Source organism: Passer montanus, unplaced genomic scaffold, assembly GCF_014805655.1.
Source record: "Passer montanus isolate IOZ18808 unplaced genomic scaffold, ASM1480565v1 scaffold3, whole genome shotgun sequence".
NCBI lineage: Eukaryota > Metazoa > Chordata > Aves > Passeriformes > Passeridae > Passer > Passer montanus.
The window spans coordinates 6,489,258-6,505,314 of record NW_024367707.1 but is presented as its reverse complement, the minus strand read 5'-3'; the positions used below and the strand labels follow the sequence as shown (position 1 = coordinate 6,505,314).

The 16,057-nt window shown below is 44.9% G+C and overlaps 1 protein-coding gene across 2 annotated transcripts in view; it reads left to right on the top strand.

Annotated features, from left to right (window-relative positions):
• Window positions 1-16,057, top strand: part of RAI2 (retinoic acid induced 2) — a 43,800-nt gene that overhangs the window by 416 nt on the left and 27,327 nt on the right. The window contains exon 2 of one of the 2 annotated variants that reach the window (XM_039714233.1): window positions 13,465-13,579. The exons of the other annotated variant lie outside the window; for it this stretch is intronic. The gene's annotated coding sequence lies outside the window, so the exon portion shown is untranslated. The remainder of the gene's footprint in view (window positions 1-13,464; window positions 13,580-16,057) is intronic. 2 annotated transcript variants of the gene reach the window in all.

The following is a 16,057-nucleotide window of genomic DNA, read 5'->3' as shown; positions in this document are numbered from 1 at the left end:
GGGGGGTGCGCAGGGACCCGGCGGGGAGAGGGACGGGGCGAGACCGTGACCGCACCAGCAGAGCCACCCCCCCCACCCCCGCCCTTCCTCCTCCTTCTCCTCCTCCTGCTTGCGCAACTTCTCCAAAATCGCGGCCGTGGGTGCGCGGGGAGGAGCGGCGCTTGCCGCGGCCCCGCGTCGCCCCCCGCGCGCGGCACGGCACGGCACGGCACGGCCGCGGCGGCGATCCGCGCCCGGTCCGCGCTCCGGGGAAGGGAGATCAGCAGCGTGTAGGGTGGATTTCAAGATGGGCGGTAATGGGATGGTTTGGGGTCCCTCGCGTCGCCGGTCACAGGCGAGAAACAGGAGGAGAATTTACCCTTCCGAAGTTGGGGCAGAAATTCCTCCCGCTGTCGCCCGGCGGATGGACTGTCACCTGCGGCTCCCTTGAAGGCTTTTTCTGGATGAGGCTGTCGCGGGGCGTGGGTCATCCGCGCCGGCGGCGCAGCGCTCCGGGCGTACGTGGCGGTGGATGCCAGGGTGAAGTGTCGTGCTCCAGAAGTTCTGCATCCCTCCGGGGGGATGCTGCAGGGTGCAAGCGCCCTGGGCAGGAGATGCACGGCAGTCGTTCTCCTTTCATTTCGCCCCCAATACACCTCTTTTTTTGAAAGATTGGTTCGGCTTTGGTTTATTTACCGCTGTTGATGGTAGTTTTCTTGCACGTTCTCCATCAGAATTATTTTTCTAAAGAGAAAAATTATTCTAATGCGGGATCCAAAGTGTATGTATTGTCTAATGGGGGTGTATTGTTAAAAAGGAAAGAGTATCTGTTTGCCCATTAATTCTTCAGGTATTTTCCGTTTAAACTTGATGAGGAAATGTTTTTCCTTTTTCTAAGTAACCTTTCATGTCATTTATCATTAGCAAATCGGCTTAGCATTCAAAGTAAAGATTTCCTCACAAATACGCTAGTGATTACTAATGTTATGTCTGAAACACTCCATAGGACAGAAATCAGCACACCTCCGTTTTTTTTTAATATGTAAATTTGAAAAGCCTTTCCTTCCATTTCATGACGCTGTGAGTGGCCCCGGTTAATCAGGTGTAACTACAGTAACTGGCAGAGGAGGCTGCTGATAGGCAGGGTGGTTTCCTGCACCACTCTGCTGGAGCAACCTGATCAATTAATGCATCCTCACTATTTTGTCCTTGGCATCTTTGATGAATTTTGTAGTATTTCTGTGAGGAGCTCCAGTAGGGGAAGCTGAAGTCTCTTTCACCTCCAGAGATGACTGAAGCCACATTTGAAGAGGGGATAACTCTTTGAGTTGACTGGAGAGTGCTGCTGAGTTCCTGCGTATATACTAAATTCTGGAGGCAATCCAGCAGCCAGAGCTATCTGGGTCAGGCTGGAAATCAGCTCAGTGATGGGTTTTGCAGGGTCCTGGTCACTTCCTACCAAAAAAAAAACCCAAAAAAACAACAAAACCCAAAAAAACCCAAGCAAAAGCAAGTGTTAAGCTTTTGCAATGTGCACGGATTGCATTGTAGGCATGGACTGGAGAATGGAGCTGGTTGTGTGGGGGGCTTGGCATGTGCAATCAGCAGGTCACACTGAGCACCCTGCAACTTCAGGATGCTGGAGTTCACTGTGCAGAGCCTGCAGCAGTATGAATTACAGGGGGGAAAATGCATTTAGATGTAACAAAGGCTGCTGGCTCATCTCCTGCATGAGGAACTAATTTTTTTTTTTTTTAATCTGGCTCCCGTTTCTGCCTCTGACTCAAACTGCCAGTGTAGCTGTGGGCAAATCATTCCATGTTTCCCTCTGAAACATGCCTGACCTGCCAAGGTCTCATCTGTACAGGGCTGTCTGTTCAGATCCCAGCTCAAACCCCTTACTTTCCACCAGCTGCCTTGCACAGAGCAGTCTGAAACCCAGGGTAGGTGGTACCTCTCTGCTCCAAGGGGATGCAGTCTGACATTCAAATACTGCTGCTGCTACAGATGTAGCAGCCTCACAGCAACTCATCAATCTCTAATCCTGCCCCTCTTCTAATCCAGTCATTCTCTACTGCTGATGGAATTGCCTGGTGTCCTTTGATCTGGGTTTGGCTGCGTGCTGCCCGTCATGTCAGCGAGCCTCCAGCAAGGGAAGCAGTGGCACTGGAGATGGGCTGAGCATCGCCAGCTCCTCGGGACACAGACTGGCACTTGAGGCTACAAAACGCGTGGCACGAGAGGCCCGGTGTGATTTAGAAACAGAAATTATAGCTAAAGGGTAAATTTCAACAATGTCCCAGAAAAATGACCAGAAAATGGAAGCTCGGGCACTCCTGTGCAGCCAGCTGCGTGCTGGTCGGCAGGGAACGGAGGTGGAAGGGTGCAGCTCCCTCGTGTAACAACGGCATTCTTATTTTAGCATGGAAGACAGCCAGAGATAAGGAGTGGTTGTCATCCGGCTGGTTGGAGGATGGAAAAAAAAAAAAAAAAAGGAAAAGCTGTGTGGAAAAGTATTTTGATGTAGGTACTAAAGGAAAAAAAAAAAGCAGATAACCTTACAAGTGATGGACTAGCTATGTAAAGCTGCCAGGACAAAGCTTTTCCCATAAAATCCAGAATGATCCTAATTAAGCCCAGACCCTGTTAAATGACACGTGGCTTTATTTATTTCAGATGTTTCTAGGTCCCAAAGATGGGGCCAAATGTGAAGAGTTTGATGTGGCAGATAGTTTAACCTCAATTACTTTTACATAAATCATGTGATTGTTACAGTAGCTCAAGTACCTCTGATGGGTGCCCCAGACCTACTGATAAAAAAAAAAAAAAGATATTTTTAAAAATCCCCTGAAAAATCCATGGCAGTGCAGGTGAGGGTTTGTGGAAGAGAGGTGGCCATCCTCTCTGCAGGCAGGAGGATGGGGTGTGGGAGCTGTTGTGGTGCTGTGTGCTTGCTGGTCTGTATGCACAGGCAGCTGAAATGGTGGCTTTGTAGAACAGGCAGCCAGAGAAAGGGACGTAAAATGGGAGCTGACAAATATTCTTGTTATGAAACTGGGATGGATGAATGATTTATGGGGGTACTTGCTTTTATTTTATTTTATTTCAAGAGGAGGGAGATGGTTGGTGATGTGAGGCTCTAGCCACGGATGGCTTTGTTTTGAGATCAGGCTGTGCTGGGTCCTGCCTCCAGAAACAGCATCTACAGAATAACAATACAGTGAAACACTTCCCAGCATTGCTTGAGTTTCACAGTCTGTTTTCAGGATGAAAAAGTTTTCCTTGTGTTCAAAGCTGTAGGCCTAAATCCTCCCAGCAGACTCTAGATTTCAAAAAGGAGGTGGTTGCGTGAGAGGTCCCAGGCTGCGTGGATCTTTGTTAGCCTGTCTCAGTTCTCCTAGGGAATTTCCTTTCCTGGGTTTGCCCGTCCCTCCCAGGGCACTGAGCTACTCTGTAAATAGGCCACTCTGTGGAGGAGCTGCTCTGCTGGGTGATTTAATGTAGCTTGTTAGTTCTGGCTCCTTTTTTCCCACCCCCACCCAGTTCTGTCCATGCTGTCCTTTGGTGTACAGAGCAGTGCTGTGACATGGATGTGGTGAGTTTACAGGGTCACAGCTGCAGGATGCCTGCGTGTCCTGGGGACCCTTATGTAAGCTGCAGCTCCACAGTCAATTGCTGGCTTTGGGTGTTAGTGACTGGATCCCTCTGAGCAGGACCTGTTTCCAGCATCCTTTTGTATCTCATAGTTAACAGAATCATGGAATAGTTGGATTAGAAGGGACCTTACAGGTCATCTAGTCCAACCCCCCTGCAGTAAGCAGGGACATCTTCAACTAGATTAGGTTGCTCAGAGCCCTGTCCAGCCTGACTTTGAATGTTTCCAGGCATAGGTCATTTGCCACCTCTCTGGGCAAGTTGCAGTGTCTCCCCACTCTCCCAGAAAAAAATTCTTCCTTATGTCCAGTTTAAATTGACCCTAGTTTAAAACCATTACCCCTTGTCCTGTTGCAACAGGCACTGCTAAAATCTACATCTACAACAGGCCCTGCTACATCTGTCCCTGTAGTCTGTCCTGGTGGTCCTTGTTAGGTATTGGAAGATGCTGTAAGGTTTTCCTGGAGCTTTCTCTTCTCCAGGATGAGCAGGCACAGCTGTCTGTGCTGAGGACCCAGAGCTGGATGCAGTATTCCAGGCGGGGTCTCACAAGAGTGGAGGGTGCCCTTGATCCCACTGTTTGTGTCATTGACGAAATTATTAAAGGATACCAGGCCCAGTATGGCCCTGAGAGGGACACCACTCATCACTGGTCCCAATTTGCACATGTAGTTGCTTGGAAATGCTTCTTTAATATATCAGAGGGCTAAATGTTCTTGAGAATTAAACAAAGAGTCTGGGGTAGGTCTCCTGTTTCCTCCATGCTCTTCAGAAAAAAGGTGTCCTTCAGCTTAGCAGCTTCCAGGTCTCTGTATTGCTCCCACTCCCTGTAGAGTGGCCAGAGAGCAGCCACTGTAGCAGGAAGAAGGCAGCTGCTGTTGACTTGGGGGACAAGCTGGGTGTGGGTTTGGGTCCCCCCACCTCCCCCATGGCAGGCACAGAGATGTCAGAGCAGGCCTTGGGACTGACTGGCTGTGTCCCCAGATGTTTTCTCTTTGTGCTATCTTTGAGCTGATGACTGGGGTGAGCTCTGATTGACAGGAGAGCTGAGGGAAGTTTGCTGTGACTCCTCACTTCAGTGGGGCTGCTAAGGGCAGGTCCCTGAACATTCCGGGTGCAGCTCCAAATGCATTTGGTCAGGCTAATTTTGAAAACCAGTCTCCCTTCCAATGTCTGCGTGTGCTTCAGCCTTCTAATTATTCTGTGCTTTTCCTGTGGCATGGAAACAAAGAGGTGGAAGTGTAGTGGCCACCAGGAGGGCCAAGAGGGCAATGGCTCTGGCCTGCCCTGGCAGTCAGTGTGCTCCTCGTAGCAAAGCCAGATTATTTGGAGGAGTGCAGGTCTTTCAGTCCAGGAAAAAATAATTTGTTAATGGCCAGAGAATAATCACTTTACTCTGAAAAGCCTCTCCAGCTGCATTGCACCAACTGTTCTTTATCAGTCTCTGAATCCTTAATGACAGTAGCAGCTAATTTCTCTTTCTGTGTTTTTCTAGCTGCAGTGTCCTATTTTCTCTGAGTTTATTGAGAAAATAATAGAAGTCATTACATAGCTAGTTGTCACCTTTCAGAAAAGAAAACTTCTTCCTGCCTGAATGGCCAAGTTAGTTACTTGGTGACTGACTCAGACAATAGCAACTTTTTGTAGCTCATCAGTTATTAATCTGTGCCTAGTGAATAAACTAATTAACTAGAGTATTACTGAAGTTCTAGTTCTAGTTCTTATCAGAATATGGTGAATAAACTGTTCACAAACAATGTGACAAAGGCACATGTACATTCTGTGACATGGAAGCACAAAATCAAGAAATAAAGGGTTGGGAGTGACAAAGTGAGAAATGTGAATTCATTGTGTTTATTTTCCTTTAAATTTGATGGTCTTTGAAGATTATGGGTCAGTATTGCACAAAATGGACCTTGGTTAAAAGAAAACTATTAGGTGTTCCATATATATTTATAATAATCAGGTTAAAGAAAAGATAATGAGGAACATTGGAATAGATGGGCAATGAGAATGGAAGACTTAGAAAATAAAGAGAAATGTGAAGTATTTTTGTGTTTGCATGATACACATCTTTCTGGTTGTTGGTGATGGATCACTTGCTGTAGAGCTGGATCTACACAAGGCCACTGCAAAGCAAACAGGAAGGGCAACACATTGTTTTTTAATCAGGATTTTCTTAACCAAGAAGTCAGGCATCACTGTCTGAATAATAGATGCCTTCATCTCCAGCCTTGGTGATGGGGCTGGAGGTCTGAGGCAGCTCTCAGCCAGGAGGTCTGCCCTGCAGAAAGGTGGGGGAAGAGGACTTCTGATGTAGCCAAAGCTTTACCTGCAGGCTGTTGGATGCTGAGGGGAGGCCAGAAGGAAGTCGGGACACATAAGCAGATCCTAGAAGAAGGAGCACACAGAAGAGCCTCTCTGTTCTCGTGTGACATCCCTGTAATTAATCTCTGATCTCTGGGGAATGGATGGAGTTACCTCTTGCCTTTTCATGTCTGGAGAAGCCATGTATGCTTAGGGTGGGTTCACAAAGCTTCTGTGACAGAAGAAACTGGGCTCTGTGTTACAGCTCTGCTGCACTGTGTGTGCAGGATACATCAAGGGCCCTTGTTCTCTCACAGAACTGGTGGTGCCAAGCTCAGTATCTCACATCTCCCCACCCCCTTGTGCCTGAGCTTGTGTTCATTTTGCAGAAAACTGCTTGACCATGCTCCAGTTGTGCTACAAACAAAGTAATGCTGGTAGGTGGAAGAAAACAGATGCAAGGAATTTACTTCCCTGCTCACCAAGAAAATGCTTCTGCCTTTGGTTTGGGTTTGATGTTTAGGTCCCTAACTGATTTTTTTTAGATGCTTGTGTAACAGCTGTGTTTAGCTATGAAATCATCACTTCCTTTAGGATGCATTTTGGCTGTCACCACAGCTTTCTGTCCTCTGAAGGGGGGTAATAAATTGATGGGGGTAGCCATCAGTTTGGATGCCATGAGTGCTGCAGACAGGAAAGTGGAAGCAGCACAGGGCTGTGTGCCATGGATCCCCCTGTTCACAACATCTAACCTCAGAGCTGTGCAGTGCCTGTCCTGGAGGGACCTAGTGCAGCCTCCCACCAGAACTGATTAGGTCAGGAGACAGGGAGGATGCCCTTGATCACAGACAGGCTGCAGACATCTTACACTCACTTTGGTTACTGGAAAGGCTGGTCAGCACTCTTTATTTGTATTTGCTTTCTGGTGGAACTGAAGAGCTCTTTGCTCTGCAGCATAAAGACCCAAATATTTTGTGACCTGATAATTCTGATTTTCTTGAGAAGAGATGCCCCTGCATTTCCAAGGAGGTAAGGTTCTCAATTGAGCAGCCTTTTATTTTTAAAAAGGAAGGAGGTGTTTTTATTAGAGTTTCCTGTTTTGGACTCTTAGAGGGTATGAAGTGGTCAGAGGAGGGAGACTTATCATTTAGATCAGGGCTGTCTCTTTGTATTTTCTTATACATACATAATACTCATATATAAATTATTTTCACGTATGCATATTTATTATATATTTTGAATTTTGCAATTTTCCCCAGTTCTAGTTAAGGCTGCTACTTAAAGGGAATCTAAATAAGGTTTCCTGTCAAGAATGGTTTAGATTTAGCTGGCCCTGCCTGCGGCTGAGGGATGGGTTAGGACACTTCTCAAGGTCCATTTGAGGACCCTTTCCGTGATTCTAGGCAGTTACTCAACAAAACAGATTCATTGTAGGTTGTGCTGGTTATGCTGAAAGGGTTTTGCTATAGCATTTAATGTGGTTATTTGTTTGAAAAGGAAATAATAGGTAATTGTAGCATAGTTACTGCTGCTGCACTGGACAAATGTTTCTTTAAATAGGAAAACAACTGATGTTACATTTTTAGACCAGCATCATGATATGGTGTGATTAATTTTTCCAGGAGCTTTGTGTTTTTTATATCTGCTTAAGTGTATTAACATTTTAAAAGGTCAAAGGTAAGCTTTAAAATGGATGCCAAATTAAGATGGATGGGAGGAAAATGACATTTACTTCTTGTTACTGCACATTGTTTGAATTTGACCAAAGGCAAAAACAAAACAAAGAACAACCCTCCCCCCCATACACACGCACGCATGCATGCGTGCTTGCATGGACAGACAGCCATGCTCCCACCACCTGCCTTCCCTCCACACCTGGTCTGGCAAAATCTTATTCATCAGAGCTGATTAATCACAATAATCATCATTATTATCCTAAAAAAATCAGTAGTTCAGTGTATTCACTTCCAGAGAGCCTTTGTATTCTTTTGCAAAGTATATAATTTAACTAGTGTGAGTGGACTCTGTAAATAAAAGTAGCTAAAATGTAAATATTAGGAAAACATGGCTAATGAGAACTCTAACCACGTTACCATTTCCTGCCCTTGCTACGTTTGAGATGATGATTTCATCAGGGAAGGGACTGGACCCTCATCCCTATTCATGCAGTTCCTTGCACATCGAGTCCCAGTGAATGCAGAGGATAAAATATGGAATGATGCCTTTGCTTCCAGTGGGAATGGCGGCCAGTCCCAGCCAAAAGCAAGGCTTCAGCAGAGCTGCTTTGTGATCACACCAGTGCTCAACAGCTTTGGGTTTGGACAAAGCGCCATGGCTCCGGGGAAGGACTGGATCTGGTTTATGTCCATCACTCCCACTCTGGCCCTTACAGGATGGTGGGTGGCTGTGCTGGTGATGTGCCCTGTGCCTCAGCAATCTCAGCCCCTCTCTTGTGAGAGGGACCCAGCCTGCTTTTGTGGATGCTGTTGAACAAGACAGATTTGCTCCTCTCACGTCATGACATCTGCCAATATAAGGAGGGTTTAAAACAAGGGAGAAAACCACTAAAATTTCTCCAAATCCTTCTTCCTACTGGTGGCTAGTGTCTCATCAGGGAGGCTTCAGACTGTGTCCTGTGTCAGCCTCCAGACACTCAGCCCCATGCGGTATCCCAGAGCACACCCCAGCCTCGTGTGGGCCACGAGGGCTGTGTCACTCTGGGAAGAGTCACCCACCCAGTGCCAGCTGTGCCTGAGCCTTTGGAACCAAGAAAAGGCAGTGCTGCTGTTCCCTGCCCACCTCTACCTGCCTCCCTTGGGCTCCCTGGGCAGGGCAGCTGCCCAGAGCAGAGCATGGGGAAGAGGAGGGCTGGCAAGGGAGGAAGATGCAGCGCTCAGCCCTGCCCCTGCACAACAGCATGAGGTGTGTCCAAGGCTGGGATAAGGGATAGGCAAATCTCCTCCCTCCCCAGGAAGCAGCAAGCTCTCCTAAGCATCCCTTCCTGGGCGCTGAAGATGTTAGTCTGGCAAAAAAAAAAAAAAAAAAAAAAAAGGAAAAATGACAATTGCTCATATGCTTTGTTCCAGTGTGAAAATGTATTTTTCATTTCAAACTAAATGGATTCTGAGTTGAATCTGAGTAGAACAGACTAGACAGTTTCATTTTTTCATTTTACCATTTTGCCAAAATTGTTTTTAAATCACTCAACCCAAATATTTCTTTTTAATTTTTCACCCCAGCCTTGCCACTACAGCAAACAATTCCATTATTTGCATAGCTCTAATTGCAGTGATTAAACAAACGCAGCAAACTCCGACCCTTTGCAGAGCCTCATCACAGCCCCACAGCCAGCTTGGTCTGTATTTTGTCAGCAGAGAGGGAGATGTGGCTTTGTGTAGACTGAAAATAAATTATGGACTTTCTGGTATTTTTTTTTCCCTCCAAACTGATACACTATCAGTTTGGAGAATGAATAATTTTGCCTGTTCTCTTGCTGGTGGGCTGAGAGATATCTCCCTATTGTGAACCTGGTACAGTTTAAAAGGCATTTGAATTTTCAATGCTTTGTTCACGTGTTACACTTAAGTTGCAACCTCTGTTGTGTTACTAGAACAACGTGTAGGGTTGCTATTCTGTTAGTAATTCTCATATTAACATAAAGAGAGACAAATATCTATGTCTGTTTGGAGATTTTTTCTGTGAAGGTGTTGGGTACCTGAAGACAGGGTTAAGGAAGATTTTATCTGACTACAGTTCTGTCAGATAGGAACAAACAATTTTTTGGACATTTTTTAATGGCATTTATTTATAGCAGGTAGTGCACAGGCGGCTGCTATTTCTCAGCGTGCTGGAAGAATGTTCTCCAGATGGTGCTTGCTGTTTATGCTTTTATTCACTTCGCTTGAACACAGCAGCACTCTACACAAAACAGGGAAAATTGGAAAATAAAAACAATTATGTTTTTACAAAGTGCCATGTGATTTGCTGAAATGTCTGAGCTGACTGATGAGCCGTGCGTGGGGGCAGCGGGGGATCGCGCCTGCCACAGAAACCCCGCGCCCCACATGGGTCACAGGCAGCGCCCTTCTCTCCCAAAGGGCGGCTTGAGCAGAGCAGCTAATCCTGCCCTGCGTGTCTGTGCCTCTTCTGCCTCCCTTTTCCTGCACAGGGATTTGGGGGAATGTGGGAAAGGCTGTTATTTTTGTTGGGTTTTCTGTGACTGTGCAGCCCCAAGGTGGGAGAGAGGCGAGACAAAGCATTTCATAAACCTCGCCTGTGCCATCGTGTTCCTTCGGCTCCTAATCTCACTGGAAAGTATTAAGGCCTTTGGCTGGTCCAGCTGAAAGCAGCAGCTGAAGCCAAGGCTGATGCCCAAAGGCTGCAGCATGCTCCATGATTTCTGTTGGTTGCAGTGGTGAAGGCAGATAGGTATCCAAATGGTTGGCATGCTCTTGCAGGCTTTTGTTGTGCAGCTTCTGCAGGACTACTCATATAAAACATTCTCAGAGTGGAAGCTTTAAATAAAAGACTCTGGAATCTATTTTTTTTTTTTTAAATTAAAAACCCTTGGGAAAATTGGGAAAATGGCTCAATTATTAAAATTTATTTTAAAAAACCCCAAGAAAAGCTAGCCAAACAAAAAAGAATCCCAGGCAATCATAAAAATAGATATTGACAAGCAGGGAAAAGGTATTTTTGTTATTTTTTTATAAATATATCTTAATGTATAGGTAAAAGAAATAAGTATTTCTCACTTCTGCTGTAAAAGAACAAGAAAATGACAAACACACAGCACTTCAGGGCAGGTTTTCAAATACCAGAAAACATATACCAATTTTAAACTTTGGAACAGGACATGATTATTATTTCTTTGAGCCTTCAGATTTCTTCGAAATCTAGTTTAAAGCCAGCAATACTTTTAGTAAAATTAAATTTCAAGAAATTAATGTGTGAACTGTTTTTGGGGTTTTCTCTGGTAAATGGGCAGTGCTGCACAGCGCTTCAATTCCTCTCCCTTGCCCGTTACCCAAGAGACAGCCCTTTCCCAAGCAGAATTCTTGCTACATCAGCTCCATGCTGTTTATCTTCTGTTGCTCCCTTGGCAGTTATTATTTCTTAATGTGTTAATTGTAGTTCCTGGACCCTTGTGTGTGAGGGTGTGTAATGCTCATGGTAATGATGCCGACACGTTCTCTAGTTCCTGGAATCGCAGAGCGAAAAACTGAAATATGGTTTGGGCATAGAGCATCCAGTAAGAGAAGTCAATTAGAGGAACTCAAATAGCATGACAAGAATAAAGTGGGTAATAGGGAAGAGTAGGTGTTGGGTTGGAGTGGGGGTTTTTTAGGCTTGTTCAGTTATTATTCCTTCTATGGCTCCGGCTTTGTGTGATATATATTTTTTTTAATTAAAATGTGAATTATGTCACTTGCTTTCCACCTTTTAACAGTATTTCACAGTAAATTTCATTCCTAATAGCAAGTAGTCAGGGGTAAGGAATGACTTTGCTGAGTGATGGGGATTGTTAATTATTAAAAAGAAACCTATGGATTTGAAACAAATTAGACCTCATTAAGCCTAGGTCTGTTTCCACACAGACCAGCAGACGTGAAGAAGCCCATCTAGGAGCGTGAAAAATTCCACTTTTTAGCTGACACATCCCTAGTAGCAATGCTACTAGGCTGTCCTGGGGACAGCTTGTTTGATTTGTGTCAGAGATCCCTGGTCTCTGACCTCAGTTCAAAACCCGTGACTCTCTTGGATCTCTCCCATTTCCCTTCCACTTCTCCCATAGCCCCCAGCCACCCCAGCCCACCTGCACACAGGACTCCCACCTCACTCTGGAGGGGCTGCTGGCCATCAGCAGCTGAGCCCACCTGGCTGGGGAAGCCAGTGCCCAGAAAATGTCAGAGTGCACCACATCGGCTGCTCTAGGTTTAGTGAAAGGAGAAGCAGTGAAAGGAAAAACTCCTTTTTTCTTCCTTGATTTTGGAGAGGAAGAGGATCTTTGATTTGTACCATAGAGTTCTCTCCATGGCTAGGCTGGCAAACTCTGTAGGATACATTTATTTGTTTCCCTTTACAGAGGCAGGAGTTTGTTTTTTGTTTGAATTAATTTTTTGTCTGGATTAATTTTTTGTCTGGATTAATTTTGTTATCCAGACTCATCTGCGACTCTTGAGTTGTTTGTACTTAGAGTTTTTCCATGGGACTTCAGCAAAAATCCAAAGGGCTGAAGTGATTGTTGGAGAGTACCCTCAAACATATGTGACCATGCCATGTTTTGAGCTGCTTTTTTGAAACTTCTTGAAGGCAATGGGTGGGTGTATCTGCAGGAGAATCCTAATAAGGAGAGTGAAAGGTGACCTTAAGTGATCATTTTAATTGTATGTTCACAGGCATGCCATGTATGGGCTTTGCTGTTTGGCTGAGACATCCCCCAAGTCTTCCGTGGCATTACAGGCAGAGACACACTCATATCAGGAGAAGAAACGCCCATTCTGCTGGCTAGAAATCAGCAATAACATTTTGACATCTGTGCAACAGTTTAAAATGAATTATTCAGCACATAGATCGTGCTATTTGAGCAGCCAGCACATCTCTGCCCATTTACTACTGTCAGTTCATGGTGGAGATATCATTGATGCCAGTGGGAACTGAGCACATGGGCTGGGGGTAGGTTTTGGCCCATAGCCTGAAACAGCATTTGACAGCACCCCTGCAGAACATGATAGGAATAATCTGCTTTGCCACCAGCAAAAGACCGAAAGACAATGCCAGTCTGTTTCTTCTCTTAGAGTATTTTGAACACATGCAGATCTCAAGATCTTAAGAATTAAAGAAAAGATCTTAAGAATTAAAGCAATAATTAATTGTTTGCTGTTTGCGTTTTGCTTTAAAGAGTGAGACTGGCATGTAATTTTGATTAAATCAATGTATTGCATATGACTGTCCAGAAGCCCTGAGCATCTCTTGCCTACTGGGAGTAGAGCCCGAGCACAAACTGGCAGCAGGTCCAGGCCAGGTTCCAGCTTCTGCCCGTTTGGGGGGTTAAAGTGAAGCAGTATCTAATCCCTGTCAGCAAAGAAAATTCATAAGGTTCATGATGTCAGCAGCATCTGATTTGAAAAAGCTAGCTGAAGTGCTGTAAGAACACACTTTGGGGACCTGCAGATGGGGAACTGGGATGAAACAGATAACTGAACACCAGCACAACCTTTCCCTGCTCAAGAAAAGCAGTGCTTTGCTTTCTAATTCAGCAAGGTCATCTGAATTATAGCGGTGAGATTCCAACATCTGTTATTTCACAGGATGTCTGTTCCCTGTAGCTGCATCTTTAAAAATAAAATGCAGGACACAGTATGGAAATGTTCTTTGCTATGGGTTACTGTCCTTTTGTTATCCTTCTTTAAGGACTGTGTTGTAGCTGTTCACTGATGCTTATCTCACAGGTGAAAATTCAGGAGCACTCAGCACTGCAGTGTGCAGCAAAATCATCTGCCTGTCATTGTCCATGTTTTTCAGGTAGCTAGCTAACAGTGCCTCAATTTCTACCTGGTATTCCATTTATGTGTAAGAAGTAATACCCTACTGTGGAAGAAGCTCAGTGCTGTACATGAAAAGGCAAGACATTATCCAGGTAACTGTAAAACAAATGGCTGGTATAATGAAAGTTAAGCAAATCCTTATGTCCCCTGAAGTCAGTAGAATTTAAGCACATAGTTAAGTCTTACTTGCAGTAAGGGTATATCCTCTGATAGGAGCACAGTAGCTGTAAGGTGTTTCAACCTGTGTGTGTATAGCTTTATTTTCAGAATCCCCATGAGCTTTGCAATTAGCTGAAAGAAGTGAAACTGTGCTGCGTACCTTGCAGCAGTGCTGGCTGCTCAGGTGTGGTGCTTCAGCAGGGGGTGGGACCTGGCTCCCTCAGTCCTTGGCAGAGCACTGCTGCAGCTGCTGCTGCTGCAGCTGGGTGCAAGCTGGGGTGCTTCAGCAGGGGGTGGGACCTGGCTCCCTCAGTCCTTGGCAGCTGGGTGCGAGCTGCGGTGTGCAGCCCTATGTGGGTTCATTTTTGTAGAGACTGAAGTCTGTTCTGGATTTTGTAGGGCTGCCATCCCCAAAGTCTCCGAACCTTCTTGCTTTGGTCCTTTCACCATTGCTGTGCCCCCCTGGGGCAGGAGGATGTTGTCCCCCTTGGGCTGGGAGTAGAAGAGGCACAGAGAGATGTCAAACCTGATTTTAATGGTTATTTTTGTGTCAGCATATGTGAACACATCTCTGGGGGAGGGTTCCAAAGCTCCTGTCTGCATAGTTTGAGCCCTGTCTGCTGTTACAAACTTGGTCCGGTGGCACCATGTGGGAAGCTAATGAGTGGGGCCATGGATGTTCATCTCCCCTGTAAGAGCAGAATTCAAGGATGTGCCTTGCCAGTGTAGATGTGGGATAGTGAGAGAAAAGGGGAATGTGCAGTCCAGAAAAACAAGGGGTGAGGTAAATAGCTCAAGTAATGTATGTATGAGGGTGAAGAAGGCTACCTGGGTTTATTGCTACTTGATTGGAAGGATGTGTGTAGCCTGTGTGCATCCATTAATTAGTGATGCAGTTGCTCCATGCTGGTACCAATAAAACCTTAATAGTACATGATACCAGTCCATGATTGCTTCCTTTTTTCCACATCCCCTTGTGAGGATGTGTGTGTATCAGTGCAGCTGTGCACTGCATACAGCGTGGATGTGCTGTGGCTGCCTGCACAAGCAAAGGACAGTAAAATAATTCAGTGGCTTATTACCTCCCGTGTGATTTTTCGAAGTGTTTATAAAAGGATCTTTGATATGCAGCACTCTCTAATGTGCACAAAATAACCAGCGTTGTTTTCTTTCCTTTTCCTGAGACATATTAATTCTTAAAATGGCTCCTGAGCAGGCTTTCCTAGGTACATGCAGCAACTGCAGCCCGGTTTAGCAACAACGACAACAAGGAAAAAGGCTGTCCCTAGTTTCCTTTATATGCACATTGTGCAGCTTTTCAAGCAGTGCATCAAACACTGCTGGCTGGAAATTTCCAGGCCAATTTCCTCCTGCCTGGTGCATGCTCATAAAGCAAGATTGTCTGTACGGTCTGTAGCTGCAGTACTGCAGAAAGTCAATAAAGAGCTGACCACCTCACCTCTATCAAAAGCAGTTGAGAAGCCCTGCCTCATCTGCCTTATTAAAACTGCACTTGACTCACGCAGAGAAACCTAGTTGGAAACCTTGAAGAGGAGGGATAAAAAAGGAGTCTGAAACTGCAGTGAGTATTCTACAGCTAGGTCTTGCAGAAAGGTTAAAGAGTGCATATTGTGAAATAAACCAAAAATGCAGCTTCATTAAAAAAGGGAAATGCCTGAATTTAATGTAATGAACTTCTGACTTTTCCCACCTGCAGTACAGCACAGAGATATGATTAGTTATTGCAGCAATGAGCAGATTTAACTAGCTCCCTCATGGATTTATATTTTGAATTTAAATATGTATATGCCTACTATGCATGTGTGTTTATGCTTATATATGCATTTGTGCAGGAAAAGGCATGATGTAGAAATAGATGCAAGAGGTAGAATTTGTAATGCAACATGTCTTTGAGTGTGTATTTGAAAGGATGTTTGGGGTTTTTCTCCTTTTCTTTATATAACAGTAATTGATTAAATGTTTGCCAAGCTTTCACTAGTATCTACTGGGAATCATCACCCTCACCTTCCCCAGGCATGCCAGCTTTTTTTTCACCTTGAAATGAAAAAAGAGAGAACTTTAACAGAAAGATCATTGCTTTAGCTTAATATTGTAAGATTTCAGAGATTGAATTTTCTGATAGTAATGAAATGAACCCTGAGTTGTGCCATGAATTTGATTGCAGTTAATTTGATTTTTGAGATGCTCAACAAAGCTTGCCCATTAGCTTTAACCTCACATACTTTGGATTTGTACAAACTGGTATTTTACGTATGTATGGGTAGAGATAACATGGAAGTCTTTCTCTGGTGGTTTGGTTATTTGTAACAATTACTGTATCTGAGTACAGTAATAACTGTAGGGCTGTTGGAAGTAGTATCCATTGAGTTGCTGACCAGTAATCCCACTGT